The sequence below is a fragment of the Hemicordylus capensis genome, chromosome 1, assembly GCF_027244095.1.
Source record: "Hemicordylus capensis ecotype Gifberg chromosome 1, rHemCap1.1.pri, whole genome shotgun sequence".
Taxonomy (NCBI): Eukaryota; Metazoa; Chordata; class Lepidosauria; order Squamata; family Cordylidae; genus Hemicordylus; species Hemicordylus capensis.
In genome coordinates this window covers 16,082,084-16,105,182 of record NC_069657.1, presented here as the reverse complement: position 1 = coordinate 16,105,182, position 23,099 = coordinate 16,082,084, and the positions used below count along the sequence as shown (strand labels likewise).

General features: G+C 45.1%; 2 long non-coding RNA genes across 2 annotated transcripts in view; both read right to left on the bottom strand.

Moving 5' to 3' along the window:
• LOC128340463 (uncharacterized) overlaps window positions 1–13,442 on the bottom strand; it is a 32,073-nt gene extending 18,631 nt beyond the window's left edge. The window contains exon 1 of the long non-coding RNA XR_008313733.1: window positions 13,355–13,442. This is a non-coding gene — a long non-coding RNA (uncharacterized LOC128340463). The remainder of the gene's footprint in view (window positions 1–13,354) is intronic.
• Window positions 864–7,312, bottom strand: LOC128340464 (uncharacterized). Its single transcript, XR_008313734.1, has 3 exons — window positions 7,247–7,312; window positions 3,163–3,376; window positions 864–1,002 (listed from the first exon to the last, which is right to left on the bottom strand). It is a non-coding gene; the product is annotated as an uncharacterized LOC128340464 (long non-coding RNA).
• Window positions 13,443–23,099: the final 9,657 nt, after the last annotated feature.

Below are 23,099 nucleotides of genomic sequence, written 5' to 3'. Positions count from 1 at the left end.
TGGGCCTTGGGCCTGAGCCAGCAGGGCTGTTCTTATGTTCTTAGGTATAAGGCAGGCATGCAACCTATGACACAAGTTTACTACCCGAGTGAGGGTCAACCGCAATGTTACTTTAAGTATAGGGTTTGCAAGAGCATTTTTTAATGTTAAATAGCAGTTGGATTGATTGAGTGAGTGAGTGTCGACTCTTACACTTGACTTAAGTGTGGATTAAGTGTTGACTCTTAGTGACCACATAGATACATTCTCTCCAGAATGATCTGTCGGGGGAAATTTAACTCTCCCCACCATCACCACCACCACCACCACCGCATTCCTCTTTTGGATATAATCTCCAGCAGCTGCTATTTGCCAAAAAACCCACAACTAGTTTTCATTGGTGCCAATGAAAACTGGTCTTGTGGTAGAACCATGAAATGTCCCATTTGCTAAACAGGATCCACCCTGGTTTGCATTTGAATGGGAGACTACATGTGTGAGCATTGTGAGATATTCCCCGCAGGGGATGGGGCCGTTCTGGGAAGAGCGTCGTCATGCTTGCATGCAGAAGGTTCCAAGTTCCCTCCCTGGCATCTCCAAGACAGGACTGTGAGAGACTCCTGCCTGCAAGCTTGGAGAAATTGCTGCCAGCCGGTGTAGGCAATACTGAGCTAGATGGACCAATAATCTGACTCGGTATAAGGCACCTTCCTATGTTCCTATAGTCTATGTCCCTAAGTCTTTTTTTCCTTGGCAAATAGCAGCTGATGGGGGTGTTAGGATTGCCAGTCTCACCTGCCGCAGACCCAGTTTGCAGAGGGCTTGATCTGGCTGCTATTTAACTTTTTTTTCTTTTTAAATAAAACACACATGCAAGTACCTGCTTGGCATTTAATTTCATCATTTAATTGGAACCTGAGAACTACTAGCGCTAGGCCAAAGTTAGCACCAGGCAGGACAGATCTTTATTCCATCTGTAACAAGAGCACTCCCCGTTTTCTGCATGGTCAATTTTTCGCCAATCTATGAAGGACACAAAATAAGACCTCCATTCAGTCAAAGGCATCTGGTCAGATTCTGAGCCGCCTGTTTTGTCTCAGGCAGAGACAGGCTGCGCAGCCCTCCCAGACATATTTCTGGATGCAAAAAGGTGTTTTTAGGGAGGGGCAAAAGCAAAAATCTCCCTTCCCCTTCACCTCCCCATATGCTGAAGCTGCAAGGCATCGTTTGTATGCAGTTAGTTCATACACAGCAGTTCTGCTTTGAAGAGGCAATCTTGTGGCCCCTATTTCAGTGTTCAGCTTGCCAGGATGGTCCAAGGTATTGCAGCACCTCATGCAAGGTGCCAAATGCTGCCTTGACCCATGCTCACATGCGAGCTTTGAAAGTGGCATCGGGAGCAGGGAGGAGGGCAAGTTGCCAGCAGCCTCCTCTTTTTGCCTCATGCTTCATGCAAGCTTTGCAAAGAGTGTGGGTCCTAAAAAGCTGCTGCAATGGGCGGGGGGGCATCTTGCCACTAGAGATGTGCGAACTGGTTCGGGGGGTTTGGGTTAGAACCAACACCCCCACACACAGCGGTCCAGCCGGCCCGAACCAAACCCCCCGCCCCAGTTCACAAATCCTTTAAAAAAAATTTTTAAAAAAATATTATTTACCTGTTGCCCCTTCAGGGGGCTTCCTAAAGGCCATGGGGGGTCCACAAAGGTTCCCCCTCCCCGCCAGCCTCTTAAATCACCGCCCCGGCTCGATTTAATAATCCTTTGCGGCCCGTTCGGACCTCCATATACTGGAGCGGTGGCCATTCTGGAGGTGGCCACACATGCTCAAATGGCCTCTGCGAGGCCTGGCATGGCCTAGGGCCTCGGAGGGACCATTTGCACACACACAGCGGCCATTTTGTTCCCGGCGGCCATTTAAAAAATGACCACTGGGAAAAATGGCCACTGTGCATGCACAAAAGGTCCCGGCGAGGTCCTTTGCCATGCCAGGCCTCGCAGAGGCCATTTGAGCATGTGCGGCGGCCTCCAGAATGGCCACCAGTATACAGAGGATTATTAAAACGGGCCATGGCAGTGATTTAAGAGGCCGGTAGGGGAGGGGGAACCTTTGCGGAGACACACACCCTGCGGCCTTTAGGAAGCCCCTCGAAGGGGCAAGAGGTAAATAAAAATTTTAATTTTAAAAATAAATATATATCTGCGACCCCCCACCTTGACCGGACTGGACCGGACTGAGGGGGGGGTTCGGGGGGTGCCGGACCGAACTGGCCCGGTCAGATTTGGGTGCAGTTTGCACCCGAACCAAACTGGGCCAGCCAGTTCCATGCACACTTGCCACCCTGCTGACAACTCAATAATCCGCCACCTGAAGCAACCACCTCGCCTCAGTCTGTGAAGACAATACTGAGCTAGATAGATCAAACGTCTGACTCAGTATATGGCAGCTTCCTATGTTCCTTGCCTTGCCTCATGAAATGACCACCTCTGCCGGTATGCATTGCCTCCTGGGAGAGTCTATTGTTGAAAGGCAAGGTGGAAATAGTTTCCGTAATTACAACAACCAGGAGGAGAGCTGGTCTTGAGGTAGCAAGCATAAATTTTCCTCTTTGCTCAGCAGAGTCTGCCCTGGTTTGCATTTGAGTGGCAGACTACATGTGTGAGCATTATGAGATGTTCCCCTTAGGAGATAGGGCCATTCTGGGAAGAGCATCTGCATGCAGAAGGTTCCAAGTTCCCTCGCATCTCCAAGATAAGGCTGGGAGAGACTCCTGCCTGCAACCCTGGAGAAGCCACTGCAAGTCTGTGTGGACAATACTGAGCGAGATGGTCTGACTCAGGCAGCTTCCTATGTCCTAAGCCATGTTAATAATGAAATCTTGGCTATGTCGTCTGTCTTGAGGGGGGGGAGTTGAGTCTGGCATGGCCCCCTTGACATTTACCCTAGCAAAACTGAGGATGGAAAAAAGGTCGCTTTTTTTTAAGCTCCCGAACATCACTTGAAACATCATCACTTTGAACCAGAGTCCAACAGATGCCAAGGAACTGAGGACATCATTCTCCTCGCTGCTGGGCAGGAGAATAAAAATGTCTCTGGCAGCATCAGTCCTGCGGGCAGAGCTGCGTTTCATATCAAGATTGCTGGTGGAGAAAAGAGCTGCATTGTCCTGCTTCAGCTATGCCTAACCTGCTTGAATGGTAGCAGGTTGGCACCGACCCCTCATCATGCCTCATTGGATAAAAATTATTGACTTCCTGCAATTGAGTGGTTTATTTGAGATTTCTCCTCCGGCCACCACCCAAAACCCCTCTCCATTTGCAAAGGGGACGTCAGGACACTCTGTTCCAGCTGGCATCTGCTCTGTGTTTTGCTCAACTGGATTCTTGCTAGAGGGCAATATCTGAAAATCAAAGGCACATTGTGGAGAGCATGCATCTTTTTTAGTAAGGGTTTTTTTAAAAATAAAAATAAAAGACTCTTCCACAAATCAGGCACATGTTTGCTTAGTACTGCACCAAATGGCTGACATAAAGAGCAAGGGTGCACCAGTGCAGCAAGAGAGCAGCCTGACAGAATTTCCCAGTTAACTGCACCAGTGCAGCAGGGACTCGGCAGTTTTTTATACCCGTCTTTCCCTAAAGAAAAACGCCACCCAAAAATATGTGCCACCCAAAAATATGTCCCTGTGGGTTGCATGGCCCTTGAGGATATATTCTGATATCTCACTGAGGGCTTCTTGGGGGAGGAAAGAACTTCAAAAATCGCCACTTCCCCACTTGGCAAGCGCAGTACATTAGGGAAGGTCTGTTAGGCTGCTCTCTTACTGCAACGGTGATTCCTCACTCTGTATGTCAGCCTATTTATTCACAATTGAACATTTTCTGCACACACAAAAGATAATTTTGTGAGCCACAATGCCCCCCCCCCGCAAGCATCCCTTACTCACTCCTGGTGCAGTTGTTTAATGTCGATTCTGTTCACAGCCCCTCTTGGTTGCTACTCTTAGTGCAATTTTTATGTTACAGCATCTGCTTCTTGGTGGCTATGTGATCAAACTGATCAAGCACCATATAGCAAGTGTGATGACATTAGAGTGCCCTGTGGACTCAGATCCAACTAAGTGCTGATGTCATAAAGCCAATTCAGTGTGATGCATTTCCCTCAGTCTGAACGGGTGTTAGAGAAGGAGGAGCACAGCTGCAGAATCCCCCCCCCCCCATTTGCACACACAATTTGAAACACCTCTGAAAGAGGTGAGGCCCTTTCAGGTGAGTCTGAAAATGTGCACGGAAAGCAATAGCACATTTGTATAGGATAGACATGTTCTACTAGAGCAATATTTGGTCTGCATCATTTTAATTACAAAAGTCCTCAGACGTACAACACAATTGGTTCCAGAAAAATGTGGCTTAAGTAAAAATATCATAACTTAGAACCTATTTTCATAGGAAACAATGTTATCAATAGGGGCTTGAAAATAATGAGGGTCTCCACAAGAGTAGTGTGGAGAGCCGAGGTGGGTTAAGCGGGGAGAGCGGGTTTGGCCCGCTCTCCCCGCACACGAGCAAGCAGGAAGCCCTGGGTGTCTGGATCGGCCGCCCACACGATTGCCGGCTCTGTCACGGAGCCAGTTGGGTCTGTGGGGATTGGGGGCTGCCTGGCCCCCAGAAGTCCCAGGATGCCCCACACGAGTGCACGGGACATCTTGGAGAGACCCCCCAAGTTGGGAGGCTTGTTTCAGCCTCCCAGCGGGGGTCTCCTCATGAGTCTCTGTGGTGCAAAGCTGCTCCATGGCGCCTCATGATTAGGTAAATGGGGTTAGCGGAGCATGCACTCCACTAACCTCGTTTAAGGGGAGGGGTATTTATGGAGGTAAGCTTCTGGGAGCCACGCAGCTCCCGTTGCAGTACACAATCACCCCAAAGCGGGCTGGACTCCCTTAGCCCGCTCTTGGGAGATTGTGGGAATAGCCTCAATAAATTTCCCCTATAAATAGGAGAAGCAAGGCCAGATATGGTTACCCTATTTTTCCCCCCGGCTGCTGTCAAAGCTGGTGGTGAGTCAGTCACAGATATGCAGCAGAGAAGCTGATGGTGCAGAATCAGAAGATGCTCTCCTTTGTGACCTGCTTTTTTCCCAGTTCACTCTTGGCTCCTTCTCATTTTTCCATGGAAGGAAGGGAAGCAACTGGGAAGCTCTATCTCCTCCTCTTTCTGGGCAACAGTTAGATGAGGAAGCCTGCAGCCCAAGTGGAAGCATCTTGGGTGGGTGAGTCAGCCAATCCCTCTGTAGCCTCAGCGTCTATGGCAGTTGTCACTAGGACTGCCATTCTCAATGACCATTCTCCTCCTCCTCCTCCTCCCTCCTCCTCCTCCCCTGGTCCATGCACCAACAACAACTATCTACAGAGCCTCCCTTCCCATGGCAAATGTGAAATTGAAACAAGGTGCCATTCATCTTAACTCAGATGTCTTAAGCCAAGGATTGCCTATGATGTGAAGTTCAGCAGCTGGGCTTCCTCCTTGGTCCCAGTGCAGCACCTTTTGCCCACAGAGGGCAAACATTGCCCCACAAATCTCATTCCATGAGTATTCCCTTCCTACAAACCAACAGCACATTGACCCTCCAGTTGCTAGACTCTGTGTGAGGCTCTGCCCCCAATCTTTCTTTCTCCTACCCCTCACTCAGCTCCATGTTATCCCTGCCTCTTTCCCCATCAGTCCTCTTTTTCATACTCAAGCCAAGTAAAATAAAAGGGCCCTCCGTATGCCAACTCTCTGTTGGCCAAAAAGAACGTTAAAAGTGTGGAAACAACATTCATTGTCACCACAGGGCTTTCGAGCCATGTGCTAAAAGGGTCTTAGCAGAGAGTCTACCTCACATTTTGAAACACTGCTCATGAATTGAGAGCATATCGATCTGGAGAAATGATGCAAAGTGCTGTTTCTCTGAGTAACATGATGATTTGTACCGCAAAGGAAACAATGGCCCATTCAGTTTTCCCAAAGGTTCCTGGATTAATAACAGGCATTTCTTTTTTACTTCAGCATTTTACATAGTAGTGATATGAGACCATGGGGTGTATAGTGATAAATGCTCACTTTGTCTGTGAAGGCTCTAATAGGGGGTTGGAATAGTGATGAAGCCCTTCTGGAATTATGGGATGCAAAAGCAGCACCCATTGGAGAGGGGGAAAAATCTAGGAAGACACATCAGAAAACAAAGACTGACTACAAAAGAAGGTGGGTTTCGATGTTCTGGTTGTTGTTGTTTTAATTGTATTAAAATGTATCTCTCACATATTCCCACAGGACTTAAAACAGCTTCCATTCAGAAAATGGTAATCAATAATATTTTTGAAATCCTCAGAAAAGCTGAAGGCTGAGCCCAAACCAGTGATGTTCAGTTTTCAGGGTATTGAAACGGAAGAGTGATACAAAGATTATCCTGGGAGAAATTTTGGCCTGAAATGTTGGGGGGGGGGCACTAAATCTGTCCCCCACAGCTCCTCTTTCTTCCTCAGTGTCAATATGGGGATTGCATTCTGCCCACTGATGGTGGCAGGGCTACTGCTCTGGATGGCTGGCAGCAGCCATTTTTCTCCCAGAAGTCCCACTGAGAACAAAGTTGCATGATAACACCATGCTTTATAGCTGCTTCCCTCGTAAATATGAAGCTACCTTATGTTTGTTTAACGAAGACTTTATTCTGAAAACAACTCCATTTTCTCCTTCTCATTTCCCTACCTTTTCTTTCTGACTCTACCCCACGCCCACCCGCCCCAAACACATTCTACGCTTGCAGGCCTGCTCAACTTAGGCCCCCCGCCCGCTGTTTTTGGACTACAACTCCCACAATCCCCAGCCACAGTGTCCAATAGCCAGGGATTATGAGAGTTGTAGGCCAACATCTGCAGGAGGGCCGAAGTTGAGCAGGCCTGTAGGATCCCCACTGGGACAACTTCTAGTTCTAATCAACAAAACTACAACACATCAATCCCAGGGGGCTTTGGTGGCAATATTTTCCTCAGAAATGCCCTGGGAATGGCATTATGTGATCACATAACATTGTTCCCAAAGGACATCTGAGGAAAAAATAGCTGCATCATTCACCACCTGGGAATCACTTTAATGCCCCTCCAATTTCACCACCTATGAAAGGGGCAGTAAATGGACAGTGCATTTTGCCTCAGCCAAATTGAAAAGTGCCATCCATCCATCCATCCATTGTTTGCTTTATACACCACCTTTAATAATATTATCCCACTTACAGCATTTGTTGTATATACATTACACTGGAGTGCTTGAACCATGTACCTTCTTTACCCTCATTTTCCTTGGCCTCATTTGCCCATACCACTGCTAAATTCTATTGGCTGTGGCCACACATGTGATTTTGTCAGTACCCTCACAACACCACTTCCGAGGTGACGACATCGCAAACTCTCAAACAAAAAGCCACAGGGCACTGCCAGAGGAAGCAACAATGTGGGCAAATGAGATCTTCAGTTGTCCATAGTGAATGTCTTGAGCGGCACACAAAACATGCATAAATAGACTTATGTGGATTTCTGGCAGAAACATAACTATCGGACTCTGTCCTATCCCTTGCAGTACACTTGACCTTGTGCTAAGAGATGTGTAACTCCAAAATTAATATTCCCAGAGCAATTTCCCCACTAGTTCTAATTTACTAGTAATCTAGAAGCATACCTAATTAATCACTAAATCTTTAGGGGGCTGTTTTGTTTTGTTTTGTTTTGTTTCCAGAGGTTTACTTTCACATTTTAGCTGCTGGGCCCAGGCATTACTTTAACTCCCCTCTGAAAGGCGGGTCTCATTCCCTTGCAATCCAGTACCTTTTTGCTACCCTCAGGGTCTCAACAACCTGCAACTGAATATTTACTCAGAACTGCATATTCAGTTATTAATAATAACTGAATATTCAGATCTGAGTCAGATTGGGCATTTCAGTTACAAACGTTAACACTAGAGATTTGAGATGCAGCTTTCCACTTGGAAATCTGACATTTAAACTGTTGGGTTATAGATTTTCACAATATATTTTCATTATTATTTATTTTTAGCCTACTTTCCAGTAGGCTTATGAGATCACCCAGCATTCCGTGTGTGTGTGTGTGTGTGTGTGTGTGTGTGTGTGTGTGTGTGTGTGTCCCACATCAACTTTGCAATGCCTGGACCAATATGAACCAAATCAGGTACAGTTGTAGGGACATATAGGGATAACTCAATGGTGTAGTTTATGATGATGACACACACCCTGATCCAAGATGGTGGATGCTTAAACTTTTGAGGTGCAAGTGGGCTAACTTGTGAACTGCCTAACTGATTTAAACCAAATCAGGTACAGCTGTAGGGACACATAGGGATGCCCAAATGGTGTGGTGTGTGATGATGTCATCCACTCCAATTCAAAATGGCAGCCATGTGAACATCTGCGGTGCAAGCAGGCTAATTTGTGTACTGTCTAACCAATTTAAACCAAATTAGGTACAGCTGCAGTGTGTGATACATAGGGACACCTCAATGGCAGTTTGTGATGATGTCATCCACACCAATTCAAGATGGCGGATGCAAAAACTTTTGAGGCACAAGTGGGCTAACTTATGAACCACCTAGCCAATTTGAACCAAATTTGCTACAGCTGTAGGGACACATAGGGATGCCCTAATGGCATGTGTGACAATGTCATCCACTGCAATTCAAAATGATGCCCACTTGAACATCTGAGGTGCAAGCGGGCTAATTTGTGGACTGCCTAACTCATTTGAACCAAATTGGGTACTGTTGCAGTGAGTGACACACAGGGACACCTCAATGGTATCGTTTGTGATAATGTCATCCACACCAATTAAAGATGGTGGATGCGCAAACTTTTGAGGTGCAAGTGGGCTAGCTTGTGAACCACTTAACTGGTCTGAACCATATTTGCTGCAGCTGTAGGGACACATAGGGACACCTCAGTGGTGTAGCTTATGATTATGCCATCTACCCCAATCCAAAATGGCAGATATGTGAACATTTGAGGCGCAAGCAGGCTAATTTGTGGATTGTCTTACTCATTTGAACCAAACTGGGTACTGCTGCAGTGAGTGACACACAGAGACACCTCAATGGTGTAGCTCTAGTTTCTTTTGTAATTAGTTTTTCTGATTCAGCAGTAAAACTTAGATGTGTAGAATTTGTTGTATCATCTTTCGCTTGTGGGGAGACCTTTGTTTGGCTTAATTGCAGACAAACAAAAATATATATTGTAGCCATCAAACATAAATAGACGGAGGCTGTATCCTAATCCTTCAGCTTCTCCTCTCTTTGCAGCCGTAATTAGACATGAGGCTTTTAAGACCTTGCATTCCAATGATTGCTGCAGTCACCCTAACAATTACAAGGATATATATATATAGTCAGCAAGGAAACACTTCAAAGGATAATATTTCAAAGTGGCAGAGGGTTTGGGGCCCATAAATCTTCTTTTAAATATTGTGGGGTTGCACTGATTGGTCACCCATTTTGTTGTTTAAGTCAAAGGCTGTGCTTTGCCAGCGGGATAGAAATATTTATAGAAAACCTCTTAATTGTGGAAATGTTCACCGCTTTTTATTTTCTGCCATTGTTTCCCCATATGCTGCTGCTATGTCACCATTTTTTCCTACACAGGGCTTCATCTAGAGCAGGGGTTCTCAACATTGGGTCTCCAGATGTTATTGGACTTCAACTCCCATCATCCCCTGCCCCAGTGGCCTTTGGCTGGGAATTATGGGAGTTGAAGTCCAATAACATCTGGGGACCCAACGTTGAGAATCCCTGATCTAGAGTTTCTTCTTAGGGCTTCTTCCAAGCCAGTCAGGGATCATGTATTGAATGTGATGATGTAACAGTACAATGTAGCCAGTCAGCTTGGCTATGTTCTGATATCACAAAGGCAATGTAGAGTGAGGGAAATTCCTTCTGAATGAGCCACAGGGGTGATCCTAGCCAATCAGGGGATACTCAGGGCAAATGAAACCTATATTCATTGTCTATTGTTTTGGTCAGTCCTAATATATTGTGGAAAGGTAATATTCTATTTTTTTTTTTTACATTTGCACATCAGAGGGGTGTAGACATGTGGCAGATCATGTCTGCAGAAAGGCCAATTGGATGCTTTTTTGTGGGCCTTAGTTCACACCAAGAAGAACAAGCGGGAAATGTTCCCTAGGGTCAAACCAATAGCTAAAGTGCACATTAAAAATATTTTTCATTCATGTCTATTTCCGGAAGCTACCCCCACCCTCTGCTCGGTCTCAGTTGCATTAACTGTCCTATAGCCAAAGTCCTTGGAACAATGCCAGATATCCACTGCTCTGTGAATACATTCTCTATTCTGGACAGAAACTTTCAACTACTGAAGAACTGGTGGAGTTATTTCCTTTGATGTATTCTGCCCCAAGGCTTTTCACATTTCTGAAGTGTTGTTCCTCAAAAGGTCAAGGTGCCCCTTATGGAGACATGGGTCTCCCTGAGAAATCACCTAAGTTCATCTCAGCACGGAGCCAGCCTGGTATAATGGTTAGAGTGTTGGACTAGGGCTGAGGAGACCCATGTTCAAATCCCCCTTCAGCCATGAAACTCCCAGGGTGACTCTGGGCCAGTCACATATCTATCAGCCTAACCTGGCTCAAAGGGTTGTTGGTCTGGGCTCCTGTGAGTAAGAGCTTGAGCTATTCAGGAGTGAACATTCTCCATTGCAGCCCCTGGACTTTGGAATGTGCTCCCTGTTGAAATAAGAGCCTCCCCATCTCTGGCAACTTTTTAAAAGGCACTGAAGACACATTTATTCACCCAGGCTTTTAATTAGATTTATGGTTTTAAAATTTTAATGCTGGTTTTAAATGATTTTAATGTTAAAAGTTTTTTATGTTTAAATGATTGTAATTGTTTAATTGATTTAGTTTTGATTTTAACTGTTAATTGATTTTAATTGTTTTTATTTGTTGTTAACTGCCCTGAGCCATTTTTGGAGGGGCGGTATATAAATCAAATAAATAAATAAATAATAACAACAACAACAAAATTCTGGCATCCCAGGTCCAAGGGAAGGACTCAATGTCTGGATAAAACAAACCAGTCAATAACACCTATTTGACTGTGCAAACAAGAAAGAATAATAATAAAATGTAGAAATAAATAAATAAATATCATTGTAAACACACACACACACACACACCGTTCTTGTTCAACTTTTATATCAACACCATGGTAGCCCAAATTCACAATGCTGACTTTCACACACACACCCAAGCTTGCAGGGAGACACACCTCCTCCCTCCTCTACACAGATGATGCAGTGATCCTCTCAAGGTCTCCCATAGGCCCCTGAAGAGCCCTGGCAGCCCTAACGAAGTACTGAAAGGAAGATCTGCCGGAAATTAACTGCCAAAAAACTAAAATTATGGCCTTCACTAAAAGACCGATGACTTACCCTTGGCGCTTCGATGGACACTTGATCAAGCAGGTGGTGTGTTTTAAATATCTGAGGGTTGTCCTTCACTCTACTGGCTCCAGAAGAGCCCACAGGATTCACATTGCTCATAGCACATAGAGAAGCTCATCTTCCATCCTCAGATTTCATCAAACAGGAGGGGAATACTACATTCCTGCAGTCCTCAAGCTGTTTGAAGCTAAGCCACTGGCACAGCTTCTTTATGGTGCCCAGCTGGGCTGGTTTCCCAGCTTCACCCCTCTGGAGTGCATACAATCAAAATTCTTAAGAGCAGATCTCCAAGACCTGAGATGTGTTTCCAATGCCTCCCTGCGTCTGGCAATAGACCTGATGAGAGAGGAGGCCAGTGTGGATGGCCACACTCATCTATTGGCTCAGGCTAAAGTACTGCCCCCTAGGCCTTGCCCCACTAACCTTGCAGGATGAATCCAACAAATGGAAATTGACAATCAAGATTAAAATATCATATTTGGGCCTTTCCCGTCTTTCTCTAGTTAGCATGGGCTTCAGCCAAGTCAAAGCGCTCATTAAAAAAGGTGTATTATGGACACTGAGCACCAATTTTAATGTTAATAATTTTAATAATTTGTTTTAATAACTGTGTTATGCTATTGATTTTATTGTGTATTTTAATTTGTGTTGACTTTTAAATATTTTAAATTTTGTACACCACCTAGAGATGTACATATCGTATAAAATATGATAAATAAATAATAATAAATAAATAAATCTGACCTAGCCAGGGCCTTGAACTTTCTCATCAGCGAAGCTTTTAGATACCTGGCTTCCCCTGTACCGTACCTAATGTACGGTGAGAGACAGAGCCAGCATGGTGTAGTGGTTAGAGTGCTGGACTAGGACCGGGGAGACCCGGGTTCAAATCCCCATTCAGCCATGAGACTTGCTGGGTGACTCTGGGCCAGTCACTTCTCTCTCAGCCTAACCTACTTCACAGGGTTGTTGTAAAAGAGAAACTCAAGTATGTAGTACACCACTCTGGTCTCCTAGGCCTGCTGTCACATACAATGTGTCTAGGTGTTCTGCATGACAGTGATTAAAATTTGTCAGACAATGACAGGCTGCGTGTAGCTTGGTGCCCACCTACAAAGGTTATGCTCCCAGGCAGATATGTAGTGTTAGACTCCCATATTTTTACTACAGTTTCTTACAGCTCTAATAGTTTTATAATCTCCACAGTTTTTATTGTTTCAAAATCCTATAGTTCCATAAAGTTCAGTATCAGTTTTTAACCCTCTCAACTTCTAACCTCAAAAATTTAATAGTTCTTACAGCCTTTCGCATTTTTACAGCCTCATAATAATCAGATTATTGTAGCCCTGCTGCTGTATACTCCATGTTCTTTGGTATTATGGCTTTTATGCTTTTATGCTTGTATCTGCTTTGACCTGTACTTCATGCTAGTCTTTGACTGTAATAAAGATTGGTTGGTTGATATCATTGTAACCCAAACATTTGATTATTGCAGTAGAGGGCTAGTTTGCATGATATATCCCCTGGCACATGCAATTATGAAAGGGATGTGCCAAGAACATGCCCATCAGGACATCCAAATGACCCCTGTACATTTGTTCCAAACACCTGTTTAAAGGACTCTGGTGAGATGGCATCGGGATGTCCTCAGAGGGCCTCCCAACAGGCGCACTCTTGGTGATTCCTCTTCATAAATTGCATGTGCCGGAGTTTGTATTGGCCCACAGTCTACATGGGACTACCCTTGAAGAATATGTAGGAAATTCAATTAGGATGTGGTGGTCTGTCTCTGGAGGGGGGAAACCAACAGGAGCACATTATGCTGGTTCTCCATAGCAATATTATTCCAATTCTAGGCAAAATTCAACATTTAAACCTATAGTACCTTAAACATCTTATGCCCCGGGAAACGTCAAAGACTCTCTTCACCTCTGCACCTCTACCTCCAGGCAACAGCAGGCTCTTGGCAATCCTATATAATAAAAGGCTAAGTGAGTGGCCGTGGCTTTGGAATGTTGGGGATCTGCGTCCCTGCCTCCCTGGGCTGTTCTGGGCCTGTGCAAAGCGCAGGCCCAGAACAGCCCAAGGGACACAGGACCTCAGACACCAGTGTCCCACAGCCACGGGCGGCCATTAGCCGGTGTGTGGCGGCGGGGGAAAGTGGCCGAGGCAGCGGCGGAGCTGCCGCCTCGGCCATGAGCTGCGGCACGGCGAGAGGAGGCCGAGGCAACCAGAAGCGGCCGCCCTGAAAAAGGCGAGGGCAATGGCGGCGGGGGAAGACCGAGACGGGGGACAGGGAAGCTGGGCGAGGTGGCGGCGAAGCCGCCAACGAGGCCCCCGCCCGCTCACAGCTGTCGCCGCCGCCTGCTCACCCGCCCTCCCAGCTGCCCAAAATGAAGCTGGGCGAGGTGGCAGCGAATCCGCCAACGAGGCTCCCGCCCGCTCACAGCCGCCACCGCCGCCTGCTCACCCGCCCTCCCAGCTGCCCAAAATCACCTTCCCTGCTCCCCCCCCAAAAAAGATTAAGGGCCAAAATGGCCCATGAGAAGGTTGCCGCCCCCGCCTATCGCCCTACCAGCTGTTGAAGACCAACTTACCCGCTCCAGCCCGAGGGAAAAGAGAGGAGCTCACGAGCAGAGCTCCTCTCTGTGCTAAGTCACTGCTCAAACTGCCGCTATGGACGCAAAGGACGCCTATTGCGTCCATTGCGACAGTATAGGCAGCAGCTTAACACAGAGAATAGCTCTGTTTCCGAGTTCCTCTCTTCTCCTTCGGGCTGGAGCGGGTAAGGTGGGCTCCGGCAGCTGGGTGCGCGGGAGGGCGATAGGCGGGGGCGGCCACCTTCTCATGGGCCATTTTGGCCGTTATTCATCCACCCCCCCCAAAAAAAAGTAAAAGCAAAATAAGGAAGAACAAAAACAGAGAACAACAACAAAACAAAAAACAAAAAGAGAGAGGGGACAAGGGTGGGGGGAAGAGACAGAAAGAGAGAGAGAGACAGAAAAGACGGGATAGAAAGCTAGCGCCCGTTATCATAACGGGCTTAAAAATACTAGTATCATATAAAGAGGCATTATCCTGAAATGGAATATAAGGAGGCATCAGGCGCGTAACAACGATCGGGCAAGGGGAGACAGTTGTCTGGGGGCCCCACTGCCTGGAGGGGCCCCCCAGAAGCACCTCACGTTGACTCCCCATTGCCCCCTGCCCAGCCCCAAGGCCCCTCAGCCACTTGCCCTGTTCGCCGTCTCTCCTGGCCGGCAATCAAGCAGCAGACAAGCTGCAAAGAGCTCCTTTTCTCCCGCCTCTCAGCTGATCTGTGGGTGGGCGGGGCTTCCACGGAGGCCTCCTGTAGGCCTCTGTGAAGCCTGAATTCCAGTAGGGCCCAAGCCAGCCAGGAAGGAGGAGGCAGCCAGAGTGGCCACCATTGGTCTCTGCAGCAGAAGACCCCTTGCTGCCAGGTAGAGTGTGAACTCCTTTTTGTGGTTACCTTCCCCGCCCCAATATATAGGCATCTGCTTGCCATAGGGCTTTGATATGGGGGGGAGGGACTGAGAAGTCTCTGAATATTTATTTTTAAACAGCTTGGAAAATTTGCTGGCTTAAAAAAAACTATCTAAAAAGTCCTATAAGTGGCTTGTTTCATGGCAGAAAATTACAAAAACTTCTGGAAGAAACAGTATTATATTTATTTTATTCATTCATTCATTCATTTATAAATGCACTTATGTTCAAGTTGTTTTGCAACCCAGAAGGTCTGAGTGAGAACTGTGAAGCATGTCTTGTGCTCTTATTTTATTTTATTTTTCTTGTGTGTGAACTGCTCCCCAATAACTTGCAGGGACTTCAGGGTAAATCTGGCCAACATGTGAATGCAGCACCTCTATTCCAGAGGAGATGTGTGTTAAAGGGCTTTAAAAGCCTCCTGTGAAAAACCTCCTGGAATCGAACTTGACTGAATTTGTTCAGAATTCTGAGAAAACAAACACAGGCTCACCCTGCATGGTTGAAAGTCTCCTTTGCTAATCTGCAGCAAGGGGCCCATTTTAATCATTCATCTTTCTAGTGTGTTCTAGGCATTAAAAGTAAAACAAATGTATAGTACTCAATGTATATCACTATATATTGTGACGTGTGCGTGTGTGTATTCAGTGAAATGTATTTGCAGGCAGCATACTTATTTTGGAATATCAGACTTAAATCCTTGGGGGCCTGGGGTGTGCGGAGGCCCTGGACTTTGAGTGGGGGGGGGCATTTTAAAATCTTGTCTCTGGGCCCATTCCAACCTTGCTACGCCCCTGGGAGGCATTCTCTGTGTCCCTTCCTCTGTTTCCAAGTTTAGAAGTCCTGTACATGAAGCAGCATTCAAACATCTTCTGTCTCATCATATTGTTATGGCTTATTGATGGCTGCTTGTTTTAAATTTCCTGTTGTTAGCAACTTTGGGCATTCCTCTTAAGTGAGGGGAAAGTGTGACAACATTTTGTAGAACCAACCAACAAATAAACAAAACTTTATTTGTGTATTAAAATAATAATGTTTGAATAATGAGAAGAGTCTTGCTGGATTACTGCCCTGGTTATCCTGTTTCCCACAGTGGTCAGCCTGATATACCTCTGGGAAGCCTACAATCAGGAGATGAAATCATGCCCTCTCTCCTGCCATTGCTCCCCTGCAACTGGTATTTAGAGGACTCCTGCCTCTGAACATGGGGATTGTCTAGCCATCCGCACTAGTAGCCACATACTTCCCCACCTGCAGGCTGCACCACCAACATCATCTTGACTGATGGCTATGGATTGGAATAATGAGATCCTTTTCCATCTAAAAATTATGTACCTAGAAATCGAACATCTCAGAGATCTAGACTGGAACACTGACATTTATTTTTCTCTATGGAGGTATTGCTTTAAGTGTAGAGGAGCATTTATTCAGTGACACACCTTCCCCCCACCCCTTTAGAGGAGGGAGTTGTTAAAAGGATCGAGTAGCAGACAGCAGGGGGGAAAACCTCTTCCTGAGCCCTAAGGAGGAGCTGCCTTGGACTACAACAAGGCAGCTATCATGTGACCCTTAGGGACATATTTGGTGACATACAATGGGCTTGGAGGGAAGAGCAGGTGATCAAAAATTGCCTTTTCCCCCACTCAGATGACAGCATTTCACCCATAATCTTTCATCTCAAACTTTCCCCCTGGTTTAATGTGAACTACCTCACACCAGTGTTCCCTCTAACAGGGATTCCCAGATGTTGTTGACTACAACTCCCATAATCTCCAAGCAAAAGCCATTGCAGCTGGGGATTCTGGGAGCTGTAGTCAACAGCATCTGGGAATCCCTGTTAGAGGGAACACTACCTCACACATGTATGTACATACATGCACATTATTATTTATTATTATTTTTAATTGGATTTCTATATCGCCCTTCCAAAAATGGCTCAGGGCGGTTTACAAAGATAGATAGATAGATAGATAGATAGATAGATAGATAGATAGATAGATAGATAGATAAGATGGATCCCTGTCCCCAAAGGGCTCACAATCTAAAAAGAAACATGAGATACACACCAGCAACAGTCACTGGATGTACTGTGCTGGGGGTGGATAGGGCCAGTTACTCTCCCACTGTTCAATAAAGAGAATCACCACGTTAAAAGGTGACTCTTTGCCAAGTTTGCCAAGTTAGACAGGTTACATGTGCTTGTAACATCTGGGCTGATTACATAACACTGCAAAAACACAAGTTTAAGGCCTGCCTCTGTCTTTGTTTTTCTGGTCTTTTGGTGCTGTCTCCCTTTTCCCCATGTAATCTTGTGACATCATTCTATTCACTGTGTGATCCCTGATTGAGTGGAACCATCCATGTGACTAAAACAGGAATCAGGAAAAAGCAGCTACCAGGCAAAAACTGTGCCAAATTAATAGCTGCTAGGAGAAACAATGACACCCAACAAGATATTAAAAAATACAGTCTAAGTGGTTGTGAGTGGGGGCTTATTTGCACCCCACCAATGTGGTTACCTTGAAACCGAAATAGGAGAATATTCCATGCATCTTCAGTACAACTCATAGGAACATAGGAAGCTGCCATATACTGAGTCTGACCATTGGTCTATCTAGCTCAGTATTGTCTACCCAGACTGGCAGCGGCTTTTCCAAGGTTGCAGGCAGGAATCTCTCTCATCCCTATCTTGGAGTTGCTGCCAGGGAGGGAACTTGGAACTTCAGTGCTCTTCCCAGAGTGGCTCCATCCCCTGAGGGGAATATCTTACAGTGCTCACACTTCTAGTCTCCCATTCATATGCAACCAGGGCAGACCCTGCTTAGCTAAGGGGACAAGCCATGCTTGCTACCACAAGACCAGCTCTCCTCTAATCAGAACAAATCGGCATGTCTGGCCAATTATTAGCCAGGGCTACTATCCCACAAGTTGATCATTAACCAAGGGTACTATCACATGTAGGGTTGTGCGTTTTGTTTTGTTTTCTGTTTTGTTTTTGGCCCGAATCCGAAATACCCCCATTTTGTTCTTTGTTCAAAACCAGCCAATCCGAAACACCCCAATTTTGTTCTTTGTTCGGAATTGCAAAATCCGAATCTGAAACGTTTTGGATTTTAAAACATGGCCACAGGGAAAAACTAGTGGGTGAGGGTGGTAGTGCCCAATGGGTGGAAACTACCACCCACATTTAAGAGGAATTGGGCAAAGGGCTGGGTTTTGGTGAATTTTTGAAGTATAAGATTTTTCCCTTAGGGAAGAATTGAGGTTTTAGCAAAAGTATAGCTTCATTTTGAGGGGAAAGGGGTGGCCCAGAGCAGAGTAGGGTGGGTGGTAGTGCCCAGTGGGGGCAAGGAAGCTGCCAGAATTATTTCAAAGGAATTGGGCAGAAGGCTGATTTTTAAAGATGTAATGGAGTTTGCGTGTCTGTAAAGTTCTTCCCCATAGGGAATGATGGACCTCCATAATTCCTGCCCTATAACTGCACTTGGGGGGCACCAGGGTGCCCCATAGCGAGTGGTAGTGTAGACCACATAGGGTGCCAACCACCCCCATGGATTGCTGACCCATGGGGTACTGGGTTCTGTTGTTTCTGAGATGTTTTGAGTGTAGATTCAGATTCTCTGGTAGCATATGAGAGTGGATTCATGGTTTGTCATTGAAAATCTCATATTCTACCAGAGAATCTACACTCAGAACACTTCAGAAACAACAGAAACCAGCACCCCATGGGTTAGCAAGCCATGGGGGCAGTTGGCACCCTATGGGCACTACACTACCACTCACTCCCAGCCACCCCAGTGCCCCCCAGGTGGAGTTATGGGTCTGCTGTAACCTCCATTATTCCCTGGGGGGGGGGACCTTAAAGAAGCGTAAACTTCCAACAATTCCTAAGAAATCAGCCCTTTGCCCTATTCCTTTGGAATCTGGGTTGTGGAAGGCACCCCTTGGGGCACTGCCACCCAACCCACTGTTTTGCCCCTCAGGCCCCCTTTCTGCACAGAATCTACCCCAAAGACATTTCAACTTCAGAAATTCGTTAAAAATCAGCCCTTTTCCCAATTCTTTTGGAATCTGGGTGGCAGCAGGCACCCATTGGGGCACTACCACCTGAACCACTCTTCTGCTCCTAAACCCCCCTTTGTGCCCCAAATCCACCCCAAATAACATCAACATCACACATCAACAACAGCAGAGCTTTGGAAAAAATCAGGCAGATTTCCAAAGGTTATGCACATCCACATCCCCCACCCCGCCGTCCGAAATGCAATTGATCTACACACAACAGTGTGAAAAAACAACAATGAAATGCACACTGCCCCGCTGGCCAATGAGGGTAAATGCACACTGCCCCACTAGCCAATGAGGGTAAAATTTACCCTTAAATTTGCTCAAAAGGAATAAGGAGGCAATTGCCAGCAGATCAGTCCATGCTTTCGCTGGCCAGTCTGTGGGCTGGAAGGGCTGGAAATTCAAACAGATGTCAAAACTAAAAATGGAGACTGAAGGAGAAAGACTTTCTGCTATCGCAAAATGGAGTTCCAAAACAGCCGAAACACCAAAACATTTTGTATCTGAAACAGGGACGTTTTGTTTTGGCTACAAAATTTTCTGTTTTGAGGTTTAGGTGTTTTGTTTTGGCTACAAAACAGCCGAAATGGCCTGTTTTGTTCACAAAACATTTTGTATCCAAAACGAAACGCACATCCCTAATCACATGAGTGTGATAATATGGGTATTTCAAAAGTATTTCAAAAAGGAAGAACAAGACAATTTCCCTCTCTGTTGCATTTTCAGGTCAATCAACTATTGTATTTAGTCTGTAGACCTTTCAACAAACTACACACAACAGGGGTCCTCAAAAGTGAATTACCAAATATTGTTAGACTACAATTCCTATCATCCATTGTGGATGAAAGCCATTGTGGCTGGGGATGATGGGAGTTGTAGTCCAACAACATCTGGGAACCCAACTTTGAGAACTCCTTACATGTAAAATAAAAACAGCAGAATACATGACATCACAATTAACAATATATACTATATATCAATTACATAATATACATTCCCAATTAAAATTTTAGATAGCAACATCAATAAAGAACAAAACGGCTCCAGCTGAATTTTGATTACCTGCTGTTTCCTCCATCTTTTAATTCTTACTTGTTGTTTAAATTGTGGGTTTTAAAAAATGTTATGGCATGTTAATTTTGATTTTTCTAAGCTGCCTTTTGAGAGCCAGAAGGTGGGATAGAAATAGATTAATGAATGCATACATGAATGATTTTTCAATGTGCAGTCTCTGGGCAGCCTGACGCTGCATACAGCCTGATGCTGGGGGTCTTTGGATGGAGGGAGGTATCTAAATATAAATATGAATAAAATAAACGCCTGGGAGTTATTTGCACATGGCTTCATGCTGTGGGATAAATGTTGAGCAAAGCCACTCTGAATCACACTCACCGCATTGAGGGAAGCAGCCCCTCCCCTCTGCTCTCGGGTTTTGTTTTGAAACAAGTTCACATGGCATGCCTCCATGTTTTCCTTCTAGCCAAGGGTGGGGGAGAGAGAGAGATTACTAAAAAGCTACATCTGCCTTTCTAAAGAGAGTATCCCTCTTATCATGCTAATGATCTACTTCAGTGCCTCTTCCTATTTGCTCTGTTGCTTTCAGAAAAAGTAGCTGAAAACCAGCATTTAAAAAACCTGGAAATAACTCGAGATAAGCTAGAATTCGCAAGACAAAGTCCGATTTCAGGGGCGTATCTAGGGTAGGGCAGGCAGGGCACGTGCCCTGGGCACCACTTGAAGGGGGGTGCCATTTTTTAAAATTAAAAAAAAAAATTAAATGGCCACCGAAAACAAAACGGCCTCCGCACATGCTCAAATGGCCCCTGTGAGGCCCTAGAGGCCAGGGGGGGGAGGAGGAGCCTTTGCAGACCCCCCCCCACAGCCTTTAGGAAGCCCCTCAAAGTGGCTACAGCTTAAAAAATAATAATTTAATATGTCACTGTGCACATATTCAGATTTGCACTGTGTAAAGAGAATCAGGGCTTGTGAATACTGAGCTGAAGCTTATGAGCTAGGATTGTATTCATTTACTCTTACTTTGTATCTTGTGATAAGTGAGTTAAATGTGATGTCTTAATAATATTAATGGTGAGTTTGTCTTTGAATCAGTGTGAAATCCTTAGTATTAAGACCCACTGGGAGTTTCTTGCTCTCTTTCTCTCATTTTAACTGTCTTTCTGAAATACTAGAATATATTCCAAGCAGTGACACAGTTTACTCTGCATACTTTAATTATTTTCAGAGTATCTGGGAAAAGTCAAATTCTCCATTTATTTTTAAAACTTATGTAATAGTGATGCTACAATGCATAGTAGAGAACTAGACCGGCACTTTTGTTTAGTTTTCCAAGTACACCTCCACATAGTATTTGGGTATTTCATGAGCCCCAGCATACTGAAATGTGTAGTTTTCCAGCATTTTTTGGTCAGGCTACATCCACTGCTAAATAGTTTTTGAAATATTAAAAGATTAACGAGCTTGACTTGTATTTTTCAGCTGATATTATGGTAAATTCATCTGAAAGATGGGTGTCAGATGTTTGGTCAGGGGGCGCAATTTCAGTGCTTGCCCTAGGCGCTATTTTCCCTAGATACGCCTCTGTCCGATTTGTGTGTGGAGTGGTCCAAGGGTCTTAGAGGGACTTTGGGTTAAGTTTGGCTGGTGTGTGAATGCACACACTTTCTTCTGAAGGCGATTCGGGGTAGAAGCCCTGTCTGTAAAGCCTCCTGGAGACCAAGCCCAGCTTCTTCTCTGCTGTGAATTCTGTCCTTCCTCATCAATCCAATTTTCTTTTCCATCCCATGATCCCCATCCCCAATCCATAAAATATGGAGCTGTCACTCTAGCTTCTTATGCGGCTGGCCATTCCCACTGTATCTCTGCACTCCAGAGATATCACCGGATGGCATTAAACATCTGCCTCTTTGACTGTTTGCTGGCAGCTTAAGGGGACACCTTTACAGCTCCTGCATCCAATGAAGCTGGAAGTGCGTTTCTGCCCTATCAGCGCCCCATCTCATTACAATGCTACTGCAACATCCTGGTCCCTTCCTGCACTTTGATCAGCAAAGATTAATTGCCCCAGACTGAATTAATAGCAGTGATTAAACTTAACTGAAAGTAAATGGGACTGCAATATGACCGTGTTACAGGCTTGCCAACATGACCATTCACCAGTGATTCCTTTATGCATGATTTCTTCTTAATCATTACACACTAAGACTTTATTATGGTGTACTAATTAGGCAGACACAGCTAATATACACTAACCATTACAGTATGTGGCATAACTTAGCCAATTATGCACAATAGTGGATGTGTTGGGCATTCGGTGCTTAGCACAGAACTTATAAAACAATCTTTTGCTCAAAAATATCCAGGCACGGATATCACACTGAGGTTGCGGGTCCGGAAGGTAACTCATGGTTAGAACCTGTGCAGAGATTAGGGCTTATTTATCATATTTTATACCGCCAAATATGAACAACACTATTAAGAATGAACTCGAGATTGTGTTATGTGTCTAATGTTTTTTAGTCATAGGTTCAGGCTTGCTTTTCTTCTTCTTTTTCTTTTTTTTAATGATGGTTTTTATAAATATATTGTAATGGTGTCTGGTGATTTTAAATTTTTTTAAAAAAATTAATATATGTACATCTCTAGGCGGTGTCCAAAATTTAAAATGCAATATAAAAATGTAAAAACAGTTAAGATTCCACAAAACACAATAAAAACAATCTCATAAAATGAAACCAGTTATTAAAATTAATTTCACTTAAAAGTCTGCAAACACAGGTGCATCCTGAGGGTCTTCCTAAAAGCAAACAGAGAAGGAAATACTCTTATTTCAACAAGGAGCATATTCCAAAGCCACAAGGCAGCCACAGACAAAGCCCAGTCCCAAGTCACCACCAAACAAGCCTGATGCAACTGTAACCAGACCTCTCCAGAAAGTCATAATAGGCAGCAGGGATAAACATGATTTATCCATGTTGTCAAACAAAACTTTATTTGTTGGTTGGTTCTACAAAATCTTGTCACACTTTTCCCTCAGTTAA